This window comes from Desmodus rotundus, chromosome 11 (genome assembly GCF_022682495.2).
Source record: "Desmodus rotundus isolate HL8 chromosome 11, HLdesRot8A.1, whole genome shotgun sequence".
Classification (NCBI taxonomy): Eukaryota; Metazoa; Chordata; class Mammalia; order Chiroptera; family Phyllostomidae; genus Desmodus; species Desmodus rotundus.
In genome coordinates, this window is record NC_071397.1 from 32,715,434 (window position 1) to 32,736,047 (window position 20,614).

The following is a 20,614-nucleotide window of genomic DNA, read 5'->3' on the forward strand; positions in this document are numbered from 1 at the left end:
CTTCAAAATTTGATGAAGTCCCATTTGTTTATTCTTTCCTTTATGTCCTTGCTCTACGGAACTTATTGGTGAAAATATTGTTGTATGGAATGTCTGAGATTTTCCTGCCTATGTTCTCCTCTAGGACTTTTATGGTGTCATGACTTATATTTAAGTCTTTAATCCAACTTGAGTATATTTTTGTTTATGGTGTAAGTTGGTGGTTGAGTTTCATTTTTTTGCATATAGCTGTCCAGATCTCCCAACACCATTTGTTGAAGAGGCTATTCCTTTTATGTTCCTGCCCCCTTTGTTGCCCCCTTTATTAATTGACCATAGAGACATAGGTTTATTTCTGGGCTCTCTCTTCTGTTCTAGTGATCTATGTGTCTGTTCTTATGCCAGTACCAGACTGTTTTGATTACAGTTGCCTTGTAACATTATTTTAATATTTTAAATTCTACCACTTATATATGTTGAACTACACCAAATGACGAGATACAAGCCATCTCAAGGCAGAGTAGTGTCATGGATTATCCTCATGCTGCTCTTCTCCAAAACACATGCCCACTAATCCTTTCATCTTTCTCAGAGTCCAGGAAAATAATTTGTATGTAAACAATCAAACATGGAGGACTTTCTTCTTCCACCCTGAAAAACAATATGAGTACAAGATCAAAGTGGAAAACGCATTCTGACCCACTCCTTGTCTCCTTCTCTGTGTCTCTAGGCAAATAATGTTGGGGAAAAAATAGTCTTTCAAGTAACTGAGGCACCTGTGCTGTTTATTTGTTTGTTTGTTTGTTTTTCTGGTAACTATGCCTTCCTCCTTGTGTTCCAAACATCCCTGTAGGATCTTTACGTGCTATCTCATCTGATCATCCCAGCAAGCCTGTACAAGGTGGATCTTTTATCATGACCATTTTACAGATGAATAAATTAAAGCCTAAGGTAAGGTGATTTAGTGAAGGCCATACAGCCTATAAATTGTAGTATCAGAGTTTCAGTATAGGTTCTCTGGTTATAGGGCCATGCTTTTAACCTTTAAGTAAATGATCAGGTATCCAAATTAGAGCTTTTTTATGAAAAAAGATAGTGTGTCCTCCTGCTCTCAAACAAATCCATGGCCTTGTTCTTCAGGTACACCAGATGTAAATACGACTCAGGGTCAATCAATTCCTCTATAGAAAAGTTCAATTCAGTTTATTTAACTGCATAATTTGATCCTTACATTTGGCAGAACATTGGCCTCCCAAACATGGCCAACGGATAATTCCTGGAACCTGTGACTATGTTAGGCTACATGAAAAAAGGGAATGACAGTTGCAGATGAAATTAAGGGTGCTAATCAGCTGACAGTAAGATAAGGTGATTATTTTGGATTATACACGTGGGCACAAAATAATCATGAGTCTTTAGAAGTGGAAAGGAAAGGAAAAGGAGGAGGTCAGACTGGTGTGATGTGAGAACGCCACCCTCTATTGCTGGCTTTGAAGACAGAAGGAAGTGGCAACAAACCAAGGAATGTAAACAGCCTCTGGAAGCTAGAAAACACACAAAAAATAGGATTTCCCCTGATGCCAACAGAAGGAACTCAGCCTTATCAATACCTTGATTTTAGCCCAATGAGACCCATCTCAGACTTCTGACCTCTAGAGCTATAAAAATATAAAGTTTTGTTGTTTTAAGCCACTAAAATTATAACAATTTATTATACCTGCAATTGAAAACCAATGCAATTTAAAAACAAACAAAAAGCAAACCTTAAAGTATTTTCATTAATGGGGTTTCTCTAAAAGAAATTACCAAGTTTCAGTTTCTGAAAGGTTTCTGAAAACTCTGAAGGAAAAGCATTCCCTTTCAGAAACCCCATTCAAACTCCAATGTTAGGGTGTCTTATCTCAATTTTGGCCTCACAGCTCTCTCCTGAACTATAACATACCTTTCTTTAAATTTTAATTTTTAATTATTTTATTGTTCAATTACAGTTGCCTGCATTTCCCCCCCTTTTCTCCCCCCCACCCCAGCCAAACTCACCTCCCTCCCTTGCTTCCACCCTCCCCATTGGTTTTGTCCATGTGTCCTTTATAGTAGTTCCTGAAAACCCTTCCCCCATTATCCCCTCCTCCCTCCCCTCTGGTTATTGTTAGATTGTTCTTAATTTCAATGTCTCTGCTTATATTTTGTTTCCTTTTTTATTTTTAACATAACTTTTAATCAAACAGAAAGTACATGTTTGGATTGATAACCTGTGATCTCATTTAATCTTAATCTAATCTTTGCCTTTCCTCCTTATCAATTAGTAGAGGATGCCTCTTAACAATTGACCTCTTCAAGCCAAGATTCTTTCCCTGGGGAATAAGGATTAATTGGGTATAATAATTAGGAAAAATTGGCTATCCTTATTATTGATATTATTCCATTGGAAATTTACCATATACCTCTTGTCCATCATCATTCCACTAAAAAGTTGTGAATCAATGCATTCTGGTTGAGTTCTATATACCAAAAACAAAGATTATAATCAATTTATGGTATTAAGACCATACACATGACTAGAACCTGGAAATTTTATTAAATTATAATTACAAATGTCTCTGTGTTCATGTTAGCTACAGAAGTAACAAACAACTTCACAGAATTATTTCATTGAAATCACAATATCGTAATAGTATATAGGAGAGGTCTGTAAAATACTGCTCATGAAACAAGATCTGGCATCCTACATGATGTTGAAATAAAGTTTTACTGAAACACAGCCACATTCATTTGTTTGCCTGTTCTCTATAGCTGCTTTCATACAACAATAGCAGAGTTAAGTCATTGTGACAGAGATTGTGTATCTCACAAAGCCTAACATAGTTACAGTCTCTTTACAGAAATAGTTTTCACACTCTTGCAATATAGACATAATAATTTCATAGATACTATCTTGTTTTTAACCTTCAAAATTTATAGTTTATATTGTAAATGAAGCTAATTCTTCCAACCTTCTGTCTTAAAACTCACTCAAAATTTCACAGATATCAAAAAATTAGAAATGCAAGATATTGATCAATGGTTTCTCAATTTCTATGGGGAATCAACATATCCATTAAATTAATGATAAATGATGAATGATCTTTGGCCGGTTTATGTTTAAACTTCTATGGAAGAAAAAAGTGACCAATTAGGAAGGAGGCAAAAGTGGGTTCTTCCACACATCCTCCCCAAAAAACCATTGTCATCTCTGTGTCTCTGAGTAAAACTTTTTTGAACATATAGGCCAACTAACAAAAAGATAAATGTTAAGAAGAAACCCAAGAAAGAAAAGGCAACATTGAAATAGTAGGATGATAGCACTGTTAATAGACTAAGAATATAAATATATATTAAAATATATTTAATAAAATAATAATTCAATGATGGTAATCAGGTAATCTCTCTACTTTCATAGTTTGAAATTATAAAGTAGAGAGATAGGGAAATTAATAAAGGGTGGAATAGTATTGAAATATAAATTATAGTTAAAAATTATACTTGATTTTCTTTTTTTAGTATATTTTATTGATTATGCTATTACAATTGTCCCATTTTTTTCTTCCCTTTATTCCCCTCCACCCTGTACCTTCCCTCCCACCATCATTCCCACCTTAGTTTGATAATTAGAAAAATATGAATAAAGCTGGTTTCTCAAAAACTTAAATATTACTATTATAAAATTTAAAATATCGTAAATATTACTATCATTGGAGAAGATTAAACTAGGTAAATCATAGTTAATGCAGCAAAAATAAAAAAAGCAGCAAGTGGGTTTTAAAATTCTGACTGCCCTAAAAAAGTACTAGGCATTTGTCTGTTGTACCGTTTTTTTGGACTATAAGACGCACTGGACCATAAGACACACCTAGGTTTTAGAGGAGGAAAATAGGGAAAAAAATTTTTGAAGCAAAAAATGTGGTAAAATATTTAGTAACATCCTTTAAAGCAGAAATCCTTTCCTGCTTTGACATCTTTCCACAATTATGGTAGATTCAGCAGGAGACTACGGTACACTGTTGTATCTTTCTACAACAAAATACAGTAATGACAGAACTATCAGCACTGTGCCCTTCATACTTATGGGGGCACTGTAGCTGAGAACATCAGTGGATGATGCACTGTTATGGGGGGGATCTGCTGCCGACACTGTTATGGGGGGATCTGCTGCCGACACTGTTATGGGGGGATCTGCTGCCGACACTGTTATGGGGGGATCTGCTGCTGACACTGTTATGGGGGGATCTGCTGCTGATACTGTTATGGGGGGATCTGCTGCTGACACTGTTATGGGGGATCTGCTGCTGATACTGTTATGGGGGGATCTGCTGCTGACACTGTTATGGGGGGATCTGCTGCTGACACTGTTATGGGGGGATCTGCTGCTGATACTGTTATGGGGGGATCTGCTGCTGACACTGTTATGGGGGATCTGCTGCTGACACTGTTATGGGGGGATCTGCTGATGGAGGGGCACAGGTTGTGCAACACTCTTGCATGGGGACAGCAGTTTTGCACAACTTATGTGGCTCTGCAGCTGTTGCCAAATTACAGCTCCCATCATCCCAACCTGTCCAAGCATGATGGGAGTTGTAGTTTTGCAACAGCTGCAGGGCCACATTGACAGGTGACCCTACAGTGGAATTTGCCTATGTTAATGTTAATGAGGGACACGCCAGTCGCGTGATGGAGGCATGTAGGGGCGACTCAGGCTTTCTTCTCCTAATGTGTTTGTACCGCCTGTACCCTTCTCCCTAGTGCTATAGTATGCCGCAGCCAGGACTCTGCTCCTGCCTCTCTTGCTTTGCACCTCGAGGACACCCCCTCCTCCCAGCCCAGGGCCCGCAGCATTGCCCACTCCTGCCGTCCCCAGCTTCCTGCAGCAGCAACCCTGCTTCTGCCTCCTGTGACCCTGCTCCACCGCCACTCCCCCCATACCCCTCCCAGCGAGCCAGACATTCAGACTATAAGATGCACCCCCATTTTACTCCCAAATTTGAGGGGGAAAAAGTGCATCTTATAGTCCAAAAAATATGGTAACTATAAGCTCTTAATATTGTTTAAATAAATGGAGACAAAGGATGATTTTGTATATAAAAGTACATAGGACAAATAAATTAACAAACAGAAAAGAAAAAGATACATCAACTCAAAATATGGTTATTGTAGGAAAAAACTACCAATAACATAGCAAAACTAATGGAAGGTATAATAAAATTAATAAAAATAGAAAATAAAAGAAACAAAAACACAAGAATAGAAAGGAGAATGTGGAGGCATCAACAGTTAAAGAGATTTGTTGAGTTTAAGGAAAATCATTTAATGGTTTTTGCTCATTAATTTACAGAGAAGTGTGAAATAGACTCATTATAAATGAAAAATACTAAAAATGAGTTAACATATTAAAATCACAAAAAGGAAATAGCAGATAGAGAAATAATCTTGTAAGTAATTGAAGTTTTCAAAGAATTGCATATAAAAATAGCTCCAGGTGCACCATAAATGTTTTCAAATTTAATATAATACTTTTCCAAAGGAATTAAAACAATGTACCACCACTGTTCAATTTGCTTGGCTCATCACTGCTATGATAGCACAAAAAAAGAGAAAATTATAGAAGAAACATAGTTGTTTGATACAATTCTACATGAATACTTAATTAGCATATTTGTGTAGTTTTTAAAAAGAATTATTCACTAAAGTAGAATTTATTCCAGGAGTTAAAGGATGGTATAATATTACAAAAATTATTACTATAATACATTGTTATAAATAAATTAGAGGATACATGATAATCTATAGATTTTTATACCTTTTTGTGATTAAATTTAATGCTGCTTCAATATTTTTTAGTAAAAATAAAAAACTCCTAAAATGAAACTAGAAAGTTCTACACTTAGTGTAATGAAAATTATCTTAAACTAATAGATTCACACTTGAAGTAGAGCTAGACAACTGTTTTCCAAATAGCTCTTTTGTATACTAGCCTTGCATAATTAACTCCTTTCTTTGGTGATAGACTGTTTAAAAGAATCCAAGAAGTTCACCAGCAAATACATCGGAATATCTTGTCTAAACCAGAATTCTTCAAACTTAATGAACCATGGAATTCATTTTCTTCAACCACTTACTAGGATTCTATTGATTACATTCCACAGAACATGCTTTGGGAAATACTACATTATAATACTGTATTTATATGCAATACGTCAGTGAAGAACAAAGCTCTATTTTATTTAAGTCTTTATATGGCTATTTGGCACTGCAGTTTAGGCCACTATAATACACTGATTGTTGGGAAGAGCGTGAGCCCTACTACTTCTACGTGTACTCCAGACCTCTCCAGTGTTTTTCATTTCCTGCGAGTCTCCGGTATCCCTTACCCACCTCCTGCGAACACCTTCCAACTGTCTCCTTGCTTCTACTCCTGTGTCCCTGCACTCTCTTCTCCACAGAGCAATGAAAGAAGTATCCTACTAAATATTTGAAATCAGATCACATCTGCTGGGGGCTAAATGGTGTCCCCCCAGATTCATACGTTGAAGTCTTAGCTGTATTTGGAGCTAGAACCTTTAAAGAAATCATTTTAAATAAAATAAGTTCATATAGGTGGACACTAGTCCAATGACTGGTGTCTCTGTAAGAAAAGATTAGTACACAGACTGGCACATAAGGAAGACCACTCACACCAGGAAAAGTCATCTACGGGGCAAGGAGAGAGGCCCTTAGAAGAAACCAGCCCTGCTAGTACCCTGATTTCAATTTCTACCCTCCACAACTTGTAAGGAAACAAATTTCTGTTGTTTAAGCCACCCAGGTCTGTGGTGCTTTGTCATGGCAATCTCAACAAACTAATATAATGCCTCTATCCTGTTTAAACCACTTTAATAACTAAATACAGTCGAAATCTGGCATAGAAGCTACTGCATTATCTGGCCCTCTCTCATTTTGCTCTTCCTACCTCCTCCTACTGTTCACCTTGTGGGCCAATCAGACTTTTGAATATTGTGAATATAATTTATTCTTCTGGTCCTTACTGAGTCCCTTTGATCTTGTATGTTCACGAATATTTTTTCCTTAAATTTTATATTTGTCATGCTAATTCAATTCAGTAGTATGGCTGGCAAGAAAAACAACTCTGATGTACTCTAAGACTTATTTTTAAATAAATCATGTTTTAAAATGTTGAAAAATTCTTAATGATAAGTTAAAAATCATACAGAACTCCATAAAGCCCAAATTTATTCAGCATATATTTTGAGATATTGGCACCTGTAATATCAAATGTTGAAATTCATATACATGTATAATACAAGTCAAATATAACAAAATCTTACCATGGTCATTTGACTCCTTTGGTGTTGGAGTTCATAGAAGATAATTATTTCTACTTTATAATTTTCTTTATTTTCACAAACTTGCTGCATTTCTGCATTGTATATGTGTACTTTAAAAATGTGATTTGAAAAATAACTGGGATGAATGGGGCTTCCCTGTGTCAGGCACCATTGCAGAGGAATTTCCATTCTTATGATTAATAATGACCATATCTAATAGATGCTTTAAACCTATTTGATGTTTTAAACATGAGAAATAATTGATTTTCTTAAGATCACAGGATATGAACAGTTGCATGGAACTGAAAGCCAAGTACTCTAATACCTATGTTTTTTCCATTAAACCATGATGCTTAATAAATTAATGAAATTAGCACTATAAATTATTCTCTGTTACTATTTTAATTGTACAGGTTGATTTTCTTCAATTTACATGCCTATGCCATACCATACATTTCACATTATGTAATTCTTGCTGACTGTGTTGATAAACTGCCTGGATGTTAATTTATGTATTTCTTACAGGATGATAAATTATATGGTTACCAAATTTTTAGAAGTGAGTCCTATTGTCAATATACACAATTATTTAGGAAGCCATTAGTCCTTCAGCTGCCCCTGACCTTGACTGTATTACTGAAGTGTACCTGGGTGCAGTTTCTACCTAAGGGGCATGGTGACCCAAATGCTTTTGCTTTTTAAGGCAAAAAATGGGAAACATGGAGGTATTGTCATAAATAAAATGTTTAACTTGGGTGGGGTATTTTTTTTGGATGAATTCTTTGAAAAATGCCACATTTCCTTAACATTCTAAAAAAAAAATCTCATGTTAAAATGCTGAATTACATTTATAAACCAGAAGACAGAAAGTGCTAAGTTTAACGGCCAAACCCCTTGGTGACCCGTAGCTAGCTCTGGACCAGGGCTGCACATTTAACACAGGGAAGAAATTCCTCTTTGGACGTCACACTTGTCGGCATGGAATGTTCCTGACAATCATCTACCAGATGTGTTGAATAACTATTGCACAGAAACATTATTGAAAAGAATATTATGAAACTTTCTGAACTTTTTCCGAGAGGAAAAAATGCTAAAGTTATTGTAAATAAGTATTTTTTGATGCATCTAACAGTTATATTAGAAATTAATAGCCTTGTTAAGTTCACAGTTTGATAATAGATACAAATTAATTGGGGCCATGTGCTTACCTCTGGCCAATTGAATATGTTTGGCACTGTAGCCACTCTTTAAAAGTGTCCCTTGATTCTGGTCGGCTAATTTCCCTCCTCATCTCTTGGCCTGACTCAGAAGAGTATTTGGAGCAGCCACTGTGTGTAAGGAAGGAGCCTGGGTCCCTGAACCACATGATTAGCCACCTGCCAAATAACTAATTGACGTGAATGACAAACAAACTTGATTGTGTTAGTAAATAAACATAGATATTCATAATATTAAACACATATATTATTTATAATACAATACAGAACTCTATGAATGCCATAAGAAGTGTCCTGTGGTCTTGAGTAAATAAGAAAACCCACCTTCAGTGGATATAACTCAGGAGAGGCACTCTTTTCTAGGAAGCATTGTCTGACAACTCAGACTTCATGTCAGCCTCTCGTCTGACCCTGTGGGAAGCCCACGAAGCTGACTAGTCTGACCCCTATCTGTAGGGTCAGCTCCCGACAGCAGGGCTATCTCTTATCTATCTCTGAATTCCTAATACTTGCTTAGTGCCAGGGACTTAGAAGTCTTTCAGTAAATTCTCTTTAAGAAGTAACATATGAAAATGAGAAACGATTCAAGGTTAGAGGAAACAGTAGAAATGACATTTGTTGGATAATAATAGAATTTTGATGGGTGAAGACTATGACAAAGAGAATGTTCTAAGCAGAGGAAACAGCATGAGCAAAGGGCATAGAAATAGGAAAGCGATGCTGTACGACATAGGGCAGGCTTGTGGTGTCTGTATATATAACAGGAACGGGGCCTATGTTACTTAATCCTTAAGTATGATATAAAAATTTGCACTCTCTCATGATTACTCGTAGGATGGTCTTCTGCATTTGCCTCCATTTTTAATGTGTATATGGCTGTGTCCATATGTAAATTTATGTGGTGAGCACAGAGAACATGGAAACAATCTAGAATATAAAACCATGTAAAATTACAGTTTCAAAATAATAATGACATTTGTTTGTAGAAAAAAGTTGGTGAACATAAAGTATCATAATGATATTGTAGGTATGAAAATAATTTACTAGGAAGATTAGCATTTTGTTAAATTAAGTAGCTTGCTTTTTACTAATAAATCATGTCAAATCTCTTATTTGTTCAAGGTACATTCACTTATTAAGTATATATCATGAGTTAAGCACTCCTCATGATATGACTGCTAGTTATGCATAGGGAATAAAACATTGTCCCTGCCCTATTCTGAGACTATAGTATGTAAATCAATAAACAAATGGTGTAAAATGGTAGATCATGAGAAGTACTTTGAGAAAAATCTCTAGAATACAGAGATATAAAAATAATTCTGGGACCCACTCGGATAGAAAGTCCTTTCTAACAGGGCGACATGTAACGTATGGCATGTGAAGCCAGAGCCAGGTGTGTAGAGTGGATAGGTGTTTTCTAAGCAGACTAGCTCACAGATGGCATTTATTCCAGATATTGAGGAGAGAGTACCTGTCCTTTCCTCCTTCCCCAAAATTAGGGTGTGGCTATACTATGTAAAGCAATATGTTTAATGTTTAAAATATTAGAAAAATGGACCAGACATATGTTAATCTTCAATGGAGGGATTATAAATTTGAAGTTATGACTGACAAGGTATATTGGAGCCAGCTCCTACTGATATGTCAGAGCTACTTGTTACATATTCAGAAATTTCGCAAGCTGGAAGTCAGCCACAGCCAGAATATTCACACTACAATAATTGTCAATTACTACAAATCAGGGCGCTTTTCTTCTGAGAGAGCTGGTGGTTAAGTGTTTACCAGCACTACACTGGCTATGAGCAAAACTGATTTAGAAGAGGAACTGGGACAGTTCCTTGACATTAGGCCCTATTGTATTCTATCAGCTCTCTAAATGGGGTGTAATTTACTAGAATAAAGAAAGAATTCAATTATGTTTCTATTTCAATTTTGATAATGCAAAGTGCTTCCAATAACATTTAGGGTTAGAAAATTGAGACTGTACGCTTGGTAAGATCACAGACAATATGACTTATTTTCCACTCCACTCTCAAACACCCATGATGCCTGTGACCTTCACTCACTTGTGTCTGTTCTCCCTGGAATACTTTCTTCACTACAACCTCCATTCGTCCAATCGCTGTCTGTCTTAAAAGTAGGGCATACTCCCTCCCATCTTAGGAGGAAAATTCTCCCTTTACCTCACATAATCAGCCTTCAATAGCCCCACTTCTCATTCATTCGCATGCGAGTACTTTACTCTGTCCCAAAGTTTTTATTTCCTATCCTCTTTTGAATCGGCTACAGGCAGCTTGTGTCTCCCCAACTCCAATAAAGTGTTCTGTGAAGAGCACCAAATACAACAGGGGATTTTCAGTCCTCATCTTCTTCAGTCTTGCAGGGGCATTTGACGCAAATGTCAACTCACCCTTCTTCAAAAACTTGCTTGGGGGAGGGGCATATTCTCCTCCTCCCTCACCAGCCACTCCTGAATCTCTTTGGCTGTACAATCATCCAGACCCCAGATTTAAATTTCAGGAGTTCCCCAGGGTTCAGTCATTGAAAATAGTTCATCTCTATGTAGTTTCACCAGTATCTATGTATTGATGACTCTAAAATAAGCCTACCTCCAGACTGACCTGTTCTCCGAGTCCCCAGTCCCTAACCTGGCAGAGGAAACTCTTCCTTGATCTGGCCTGTGCCTGGTTCTCCAACATCGTCTCCTCTGCTCCTTTCCTGACTCTCCACACCAAATCACACAGGACACTTTTGTTTTTTTGTCTTTTTAAAGAAATAAAGTTGAGTCTTTCCAGAGGAACTTTCATTTGAAGTTCATCTGCTCAGAATACTCTAGCCCTTTTCTTGTTTCACGATTTACTGTCGTGCTTCATTCCAAGTTCTGCTCAAATGTCACCTCCCTGACCACCTTCTCTAAGATGGCAACACCATGGCCTTACCGTGATTTATTTTGTCTTCATGCTGCTTATTGTAATATTATGCATCACTCTTTAATATAGTATGAGTTAATATATTTTCTAAGATACACATCAACACAGCATTACCTAATATACTGCATACTACATAGCATAGTTTATAATATAGTAAATAATATAATATAATATAACATCACATAAATCACTAGAATGTAAGCTCCCTGAGAACAGGAAACTTTTTTCTCTAGTTGCATGACCTATAAATAGTGTCTGACAAATAGAACTTAAAATATATTTTCTGAATGACTGAAAAAAACTACCTACAATCAGTGATGTTCTGTTCTTTTCATGTAGTTTTTTTTTTTTTTTTGTCTTTCCTTTCTCCTTTGCCTCCCTCACTCCCACCTTTTTTCCACTGAAAACATATGCTCATCTCAGGCCATGCAGCAGTAATTTATGGGAACCAGGACTTGAATCCAGATTTTTTCATTATTTTTTTACTTCACCCATTTTTCTATTATTGTGCCACTTTTAATATAATATTTTTAAGTAGATGCTCATTCATTTATAGTATAGTTCACCATTGCCCATTTCTGGCCATAAGATTTATTTATAAGGAAGATCTATTGAATATCTACTATGAGTTAGCTTTTCTATTGGTGCTTGAGACCCAAAGACAAATAAAACACTGCTTTTGCATTCAGGGAACTCTGTCTCACATGAGCAAGCTTGCACAAAATTGCAATAACTTCTGGAAAAATTGTATAAAATTTCCATAGCAAAAGCCTCAACTTTAAAAATTCTTTTTGCAGGATGAATTTCTCCACACACAAATGCATACTTCACAACAACTTTAAATATGAATCCTTGATATTAATTTTTTTAACTTTGTGTAAACTTCAGGGCCAAATATAACCACAGAAACATCTGACCTCATCAAGAAAATGATCTCATCTTCTTATTTGACAAAACTTGAGCATCAAAATCAGATGCCAGACTTGGAAACAGAGCTTCAACTGAAGGTATCTCTACACAGTTCTTGTCTTCAAAAGAGAGTCAATGGAAATGCAAGGCAAAAGCATTTTTAGCTATTCATTTTTTCCAATTTGGAAAAATTTTTAATACTTGTTCTTCACTCTGGATGTCAGCCATTCCTTTCACTGACTTGCATTATCTTTCCATACACACATTTTTTCCAGGATCGTATTTGGCCTGCGAATGACCTCACAGGTAATCTATTTTGCAAGCAGTTTCATGTTTGATCTATGTGGCATGACAAATAGTTTTCATATTATTTAGCTGACTAAGATGGAAGTTTGAAAAGGAAATTCTGTTCGACAGTTCTTGTCTGTGAGCTGCTAGTGTGTTTAATGCGTTGGAGTGCTAAAGGCAGGAACTGTCTGCATAAGTAATACCGCTGGCATCCCCAGCTTTTCCAACGCTATGAAATTCTTTCATTCTGTTTGGATGCTAACTATATCTTAATAAGCTGGCATTGGCAAGTCTGTCCTTAAATATATTAAAATGTGTGCAAGCGTTGATTAAATAATCTCAAACATTCAGTATTGCTCTTTGTAAGAATTTACCTCAAAAGAAGTATGGACTTGAAATTAATTGTCTTCAAGCAAGGAGCACCAAAAGCTTTTATTATAAAATTAAAAATCAGCCTCTAAAGTCTACGATGTAGTGATTTTTTGTTAACATACTGAATAAAAGAATCACATTGAGGATTGAAGTTTCAAGGTACTCTCTTCATATAAAAATGTCAGAATAATACCAAAATATACTAAGTAAAATAGGCCAGTCAGAGAAAGACAAATAACATATGATTTCACTTATTTGTGGAATCTAACAAACAAAATAAACTGATAAACAAAATAGAAACAGAGACAAGGATTCCTGGAACAGACTGACAGCTGTCAGAGGGAAATGGGGTTGGGGGCTAGATGAAAGAAGGTGAAGGGATTAAGCGAACTATATTTTATATATGTGTGTGTGTATACAGACACAGACAACAGTGTGGTGTCAGTCAGAGGGAAAGGGGACTGGGAGGCTGGTGGAGGTGAGCAAAGGTAGGGGATGGGGACGCAAAGTCTTTGCTTGGGGCGATGGCACACAATGAAGTGTGCAGATGATCTTTTGTTGAGTTATACACTTCAAACCTGTATGATCTTGTGAACCCATGTCAGCCCAATGAATTCAATGGAAAATAGTAATGATTATAATAATACTTAATATAGTATCAGGTACTCGTTTGCAACTTAGAAAACATTAAGAAATCCTTTGACTGGTAGGTACACTTGAAACGTAGAGTATTCTACTAACCAATGTCACCCCAGTACATTTAATTAAAAATTTAAGAAAAGAAATACTTTGATCAGAGTTATAAAAAATAATATAGAATTTAACATAAGTAACCAAAATTTCTCAATTCACACCAGCCTGTAAATTTTTAAAAGAATAATATTTAGTTGTCCTTTGTGAGATTCTCTTTGGAAACAAAAACCATTCTCACACTCACCCACAATGATTTGGGGGATCTACAAGCATGTCTCAAGGATGCGTTATGCAGTAGAGTCCTTGGCCACTGGTTTACACCCCCATTTTCCTGCTTGCTGTGGTGGAATCTCCTGTCACTGCTGAGGCCAAAGAAACAAGTCCGCCATCAAATCTCATGTCTGTAGTAAAAGAGAGAACTGTTATTTCTAATTACACAAGAAAACTGATAACCAAGGCAGTTTACAGTATGAACTCTCAAAATCCATAGACATTTTACTCAAAGACCTTCAATTTTTTCTGCCTTTTTTTGCAGTGTAAGTTGAACACAAAAATTACACCATCCTTAGAACAAAGTGACTCCTCCAACCCCCAACTCCCATGAAACAAATGTGCCCTTAAAGCTAACAAGGGGAAAGTCCATACCAACATTGTTTGACATCTTAGTTTTCTAAGAAAGAAATAAATTAACCACCCAGAGAGTGGAACTTTTCCTGTGGACCTAACCAAAACATGACTGCAAGTTCAAGGCCAAAGCATTGATGCCTGCTTCAAAGAGATAAAATACTGAGGAATGTTTCATGCCTTGTTCCAATCTATAAAGAAGAAGGTATATTGGCTCAGTATTTAGGAATTGCTCCTGCTTTACTAAGGCAGGCATCATATGGCACAATTAAGATTGGCATTTACCAAAGCTTGAAGAGATTATTTGTAGAACATTTAGAAGATGAAACTCTTCTAATTAATTAATGATCTGTGGGGTAGTATCAAGAGTGATATCTTCCACTATAGCCAATCCCACCAATGCAGTAAAGATTCCAATGCAGGCTCAGGGAAGCTTGTTCCAAGGCAGCATGATTGGCAGCTTCATTGATATATACCAACAAGCAGGGTCTGTGGAGGGGTGTTTTTCCAACTGCTCAGGGGGCTGCTGTCATTGTGGGAGTAGAGCTACCAGTCTACGATATTACAAAGAAGCACTTAATATTGTCAGGGGTGATGGGAGACACAATTTTAACTCACTTTGTTTCCAGCTTCATATGCTGCTTGGCTGGGGCTCTGGCTTCTAATCCAGTTGATGTGGTTTGAACTCATGTGATGAACCTCCTATGACGGCAATCATGGGGCATGTGGACCTCTACAAGGATACTTTGGATGGTATTTTAAAGATGTGGGAACACGAGGGCTTTTTTGCACTCTGTAAAGGATTTTGGCCAAACTGGCTTTGACTTGGACCCTGGAACATCATTTTTTTTATCACATACGAGCAGCTAAGAGGCTTCAGATCAAGGACTGAATTATATGTGAACCAAACCCTGCCAACTTTTCTACTCTTTTCTCTGTTTCCTTGTTCACATGTATTTTGACAAACTTGTAAGTGTTTACTGAACCGTTGGTCTCCCAAGAGCCTCCTGATGGAAGACAACAGGATGGTTCAAAATTGTTCATTTGTCTGTGTTACCATGTTAACTTCCCCAAACGGAGGTGTTAACATTGAGATTCTGGCCCCTGATTGGTATCTTCTGTGAAGATGGATACTGATGGGTGACATTGAAAATGGCCTTCTTTTCAAATGCGGGTTAAACATAATTGGTTAGCCCCAGAATAGAGCAGAAGGCATAGGCCAGGGCAGTTACTGCTATGTATGTTACAGACCTTGGTTCTCATTCAAGTATTTATTACAAGAAAAAAAAAAAAAGAAATCAAGATGTTTATGTGCGGTATACTGAGTTTTAAGTCTTGATAGCTAATTTACACCTAATGAATAATATTTTTACTATAATGTAGAAAAATATATGATACATTGTGATTTATAATAAACCACAAGAAATATATATATATATATGTATATATATATATATATATACACACACACACACACACATATATATATACACATGTGATTTTTATGTATCTTGAACTTTGCCCATGACTCCTGGCATAGAACTCTTACATCCCTTGTGATTCCTTAAGTGCTAAAAGCCACAGAGCCATCTTTTGTTATAATATTTAGTCTTTGTTCCCAGTTGCTGAAATAGCTCTAGAGTGATCAAAGTGAAATGGGTGTCTCTTGTTATTCATAATAGGACCCTCTTAACCACACCTGAGTCTACATTAGTTGAGTGATTTTTGGAAAGCTTCTAGATAACTACAGGATGGGGGCTGGTTGCCAGTGGAACCAATCATTCAATTAGAGGGTTAGCACTTTCAACCCCATGACCTGACTTCTGAGAAGGGAAGAGAAGCTGGAGACTGGATCAATACCCAATGGCCAATGATGTGATCAATCATGCCTATGTGATGAAGGTTCCATAAAAATCTTAAACAATGGAGTTTGGAGAGCTTCTGGGTCGGCGCACACAGGGAGGGACTAGGAAGGTAGCACCTAGGGAGAGTGTGGAAGCTCTGGGCCCTTTCCCACCCACCTTGCTCTATGCACATCTTCTCTCTGGCTGTTTCTGAGTAATATCTTTTCAATAATAAACTGGTAATCCAGTAAGTAAACTGTTTTCCTGAGCTCTGTGAGGTCCTCTAGCAAATTAATATAACCCAAGGAGGGGGTGGTGGGAATCTCTTATTTATAGCTGGTGGGTCATAATAGCCTGGACTTTCAATTGTCATACAAAGTGGAGGATGGGGCATCCTTGTGATGTAACTCCAGATAGATACTGTCAGAAATGAATTAAGTTGTAGGACATCCAATGGTGTCACAGAATTACATGGTATGGGGGGAAAAACACAATCCACACATTTGGTGACCACAATTCTATGAGTGGAATGTTGTAATAGAGTCAAATAAAAAACAAAATAAAAAAAAACAGTCATTTTTTCTTTAAAATACCTTAATTATTATGCATTCCTGGTGGGAAGGAGAGATAAGAGGTCTATAGAGAAATCTACTTTTAGACTATTTAGTTCCAGAATATTATTATTAGTTGGGAAAATCTAGAGGAAAAGTCACAATAAAAACACACCAAATTCACAACACTATTTAACTGGTCTACATGCTGAAATACCCCTTCCACATTGTCAGTTAATATTCCTGAAAAGTACTGTTGCGTGGTGAGCTCTTGACAGGATAGCTGAGTGTACTTCTTCAGTAGAGACAAGCTTCCAGAAAAACTCCTGTGTAGGATAGTTTCCCTCTACACCTCCTTTTCCACCTTAAAGTCAAGCAAGAAATTCTGCCATGTACAAAAAATAAGCAGCATGCAGAAAAACGTCAGCCCCTCCTATGCGGTGTGGCATAAATAATGTGGTATGTGTATTAGAAGACTGTAGATGGCACAAAGAGATGGAAGGGGCAATGGTGACAAGGTAGCTTGGGGGACCACAGATACCCCATGATGTCCATCTGTCCCACCAAGCCACTTCAAAGAGATGTGCCAATGAAAATGAGTTCATTTGCTATGCAAATGTAGGTTTAAAACAAATCCACTATTTGATGCTTCAAAAAAATTTTCAAGTTTGCTGCCCAAAAAGTCCCTTGTTAGTACTTCCAAACACTACTGGGAGGGGTAGGCAAAATAATACACATAAAACAATATAGCAACAATGATAATCTTGTAGCAATTAATAAAAGATTTCTCCTTTTGGTTTATTGTGACCAGCACATTTGCCCAAAGGAAAGTTAGTTATTCCAGGCCTCTGAAGGTGACATGAAGGTAATATTAGAGGAAATGAATGAAACTTTAGGATTATTATATAAAGCAGGAAAACAAAAGAGATTTCTTTAATAAAGCAAATTAAAGTTTCAAAGTGAGCAATTCAGTTTATGTCTAATCACAAAGAATGTTTTTTTTTTTTTTTTTTTATGTGAGAATAGCTTTCTGGCAAAAACACTCATCAATGCAGAGCTTGGTCAGATTCCACTTTAGGGTAGAGAAGCCAAGTTTTCCTAAAACATAGAACTGCTTGAAGATGCAACAGCATAGTTCCCATTCCATGAAGCTCAGATGTGAGCATGAGGCACCAATTTAATAAAATTGTTCATTTAAGTTGGTTAATGCTGAATTATAGCCATTGTGTTTTTTAATTTTACCTAGTTCTTTTAGACTACCAATTCAATAATTGATTGAATTTTGTCTGATCGAACTTTATTCCTCCACAGTTTGAACAGAATTCAGTGTGATCACATCAAATTATAACTGATAGCGCAAAAACTCCCTTAGGAATGGAAAATAAACTGATTACCAAAAAATAGAATCAAATTGTTACAAAGCTCAGAAAGATTAATATAACTTTATTAACTGCACTACATCATTCAAATAGCTCAGGTTTCCATGTTTGTAAGTAAATGGGCTCTGCCCATTTTACAGTCAGTCAGAAAAGGTTCAAATCCCCAAGATCCCCTCACCGGAAAATGTATGTGGCATTGCAGTAGTGGATTGCATTTTGTTCTAAAATGCGATGTAACCTGATCTTCTGAGTCCCAGATTTTCCCGATACACCCTAACATACGATTGGAACATCTAATTCCATTTGCAATTTAGTCAACAAAATCAATGAACAGATATAAAATGGTAAATGCCATCCCACACAAAGGATGGCTTGTGAATGAAGTGCTTTAAAGTTCATGAAGTTTGCCTACCAAACCAGACACTTGGGAATGACCTGTAGAAATCAATATACTGCACTGTTAACTCTGAATATAATTCTTTTACAGGCTATGAGACACATACTTACATTGTAATTTTATTTTCCTAAAATTAATCTATTTGCCACTTTACCCAGGGTTGGGCAAATGATACCAATGGCCAAATCTGCTGTACCCCCCATTTTTATAAACAAGGTTTTATTGGCACACAGCCACACTCATTCATTATTGTTTTCTACGGCTACTGTTGTGCTACAACAACAAAATTGAGGTAGTTATAGCAGAATCTGTTTGATCCGAAAAACCTAAAATATATACTGTCGTGCCGTTTATAGAAAAAGTTTGTCAATCCCAGTTTTTTTGTCTATTATTTCTTATGCAAACAGTTTTAACATTTCTCATGATGAGAGTCACCTACCATTTATTATCTGCCAGGCACTGTGTTACAGCCTTCCTATATTTCCTTTGTCTCACTACTGTCTTATGAAGTATTATTTCTCATAAATGTATGAGAAAGGAGAGGCTTTGGAAGTTTAAGGGACTTACCCATGTAAACAGTGGAGCCAAGATTCAGCCTCAAGCCTGACGAAAACCCATGTTATTCTTCTTTAATCTATTTCTTCTTAGAAAAGTCCAGGGTCTTTCTCTGCCAGGCCATCTGCATAACTTACACCTGTGAGAAATAGTGCCAGTGGGTTTAAGGTAAGCCTCTTAGCCAACTGATGTGAGGTTAAGTCTAATACAGAGCAGAGGGCAAAAACAGGTTCAAGTTTCCTTAGAGTCTAAGTACTCACGTTAGTCCTGCCACGTTCTGTCTGAAAGCTTTCAAACCAGTCGGTGTCTGGGAGTCACAATTTAGTCATTAATTAGTAAGCATCTTTGGAAAAGCATTTATGTGATTTCTCTGAGCTTCTGCTTCTTCACATTTTAAGAAGAATAGAGAGCTACAGGAAGCAGGGTTATCACTAGCACACTTTTATGCGTGCTCCACGCCTGGCAGCTGACGTCCCCGAGTGAGTGAGATGCATACCCAGACGTGAAGGCCCAGGTTTTTTATCTGGTTGTAGCACATTTCACTTGGCTGCAACCTCTGGCTATTTTGACCCCCTGTCTATGTGTTCAAAAAAAGAACATGTTCACTAAAGGCAGACAAGAAAGCAGGGTCAGCTGTGGCTTTTGGTACACAATTTTTTCTAGGTTCCAAACTCTACTGCAAAATAATCCCAAGAGACTGATCACAGATGACCTGCCTGTTGTGCCACCTGGCAAGGCTGCCCACCGTGGGCTGTTTATTGTTTTCTCCTGAAATAGGCTTTCCTCACCTGTTCTTCAAGTAATTTCTTATACCTCAAGGGGGTTGTCAGTAAAGTATCTAGACCTGACCTTACTCTGCTCGTCAGGGATTACAGCTCTAACCCAGGCTTTTGATCCCCATAGGAAACTGGCAAATTAGGTGTCTCGACTGGTTTTTTTTTTTTAATTCCACATTTACTCATGAAGAGTTTGAAGTAGTTACATGAATATAGTTGAGCATTTACAGTCTGTTTTGTCTAAGGACAGCAACTTGATTCTGTTCCAGCAACTTCTAGGACCTGGATAGTTCCACACAAAAGGATATGTCCCTTGGTATGGAAGAGGAAAGAAGGAGGAAAGGTAAGGACATGTCATTATAGTTTCATAAAACTGCAGAATTTTGAAGGGAAAATAATCTTGGATGACCTCTAGTTCAACTCCTTAATTTTGTGGATGTGTGAATGGAGTGTCTCCTGCTGAAACTGGGCGTGAAGCGTGGTGCCCCTGACACGCCCTTCCTATGGAGCACAGTGCACAGACGCGCCTTGGAAGGAATTGGGTGAGCCTGTAGGTCTACTAGTCATTCCAGCATCCGCCCTCTAGGGTTTTGACATTATTTAAGTTAAAAAAATATTTCCAGTTTACAAAGGGTTAAGTAGGAGTGTCAATAATAAAATTACTTTGAAGAGTTAATGTCATTGTATTACCTGAAGTGATATTATTTGTTAGAATCCATTCCTTCCTTTCCTCTTGGTAGTT

The 20,614-nt window shown here is 37.0% G+C and overlaps 1 pseudogene; it reads left to right on the forward strand.

The window, feature by feature from the left end:
• LOC112319269 (brain mitochondrial carrier protein 1 pseudogene) overlaps positions 1 to 20,614 on the forward strand; it is a 183,224-nt pseudogene that overhangs the window by 79,077 nt on the left and 83,533 nt on the right.